This window comes from Podarcis cretensis, assembly GCF_951804945.1.
Source record: "Podarcis cretensis genome assembly, chromosome: 1".
Taxonomy (NCBI): domain Eukaryota; kingdom Metazoa; phylum Chordata; class Lepidosauria; order Squamata; family Lacertidae; genus Podarcis; species Podarcis cretensis.
This window is the reverse complement of record NC_137170.1, coordinates 37,257,501-37,258,694: the sequence shown is the minus strand read 5'-3', so window position 1 is coordinate 37,258,694 and position 1,194 is coordinate 37,257,501.

Genomic DNA, 1,194 nt, shown 5'->3' with positions numbered 1-1,194 from the left:
AAATGGACAATAAAACAAAACCCTACCTTAAAATGCCTGCTGGAACAAACAAACAAAAAGACTTAGTTATGCACCTGAGGCAAGGAGGGTGCCTTTCTAATCTCATGGGGGGGGGAGTTCCACAGGATTAGGCCCACTACACAGAACACATGTTTTCTAGTAGTTATGACCCATGCATCAGAGCCTTGAAGGTTCTCCAACATGGAGATTCAACTAAACCATTCTGCTAGCAGAATCCTATAAAAGGATTTCTGCTAGTACATTGGGGCTTAACTCTCCTCCTCCAGTAAATCCCTGTGACACCCAAATTGGCTTGGACTGAAAGTTAACCACCTCTGATATGTGGGCTTGAATGAACATGGGGGGGGGGGAGCATGCACAAGTGCGTTTATTCTGCCACACTGTGTCCATAACCACTGCCCTCCACAAGTTTAAAGATGACTACAGCAGAAGAGCCTGCTGTACTCATGGAAGCTCCCATACATTTTGGAACCCCAGTTTTCCAGGGATCCAGAACACACCCAAGGCTCCCCAAGTCCAGGGATCTTCCCTGCTGCAGGGAAGCCTAATTTCCCAAGGCTAGCTGGTGCTGATGAGAGTTGTGGTCTGGAGGGCTCCGAAAGCTAGCCTAGAGAATCATCAGAGGATGCACCTGAATATGTTCTAGAATTAAGGAGGCAATGTGAGTAGTGATATTGTACTTTACTAGCCACAATATTTTAGAAAAAATTGATTACAGCATTATGGGAAACCCTACACTCTGGACATAGAATGGGCTACTCCTTCTAAAGAAAACAAAGAAAACCATCAAAGCTTAAATATGGTGCTTCAGGCTGATTTAGCCCCATTGACTAATAGCAGTAAATCCAGATTAACATTGTCTTGTCTGGGCTGTGGATTATGATTGCAAATGGAAATGGAGTTAATGAGTGTGTATCATGAGCTTGCTGCATCCTTTCTTAGTCAGCTGACACAAGGATAAACCATTGACCATTGCGTTGTGGAAAATAAGCACATAATTAATGCACAGTGTAAAATTGAACAGCTAACAGATGGATTAATTACAGACTGATTGTATGTCTGTATATATGTGTGTGTGTGTGTCACTGCTAACAAGAGACTATGACAAAGTTATTTTGAGATACGGATTTGATTTTGCAAAGAACTCAGGATATTTGCGAGGTTACTGAAAAC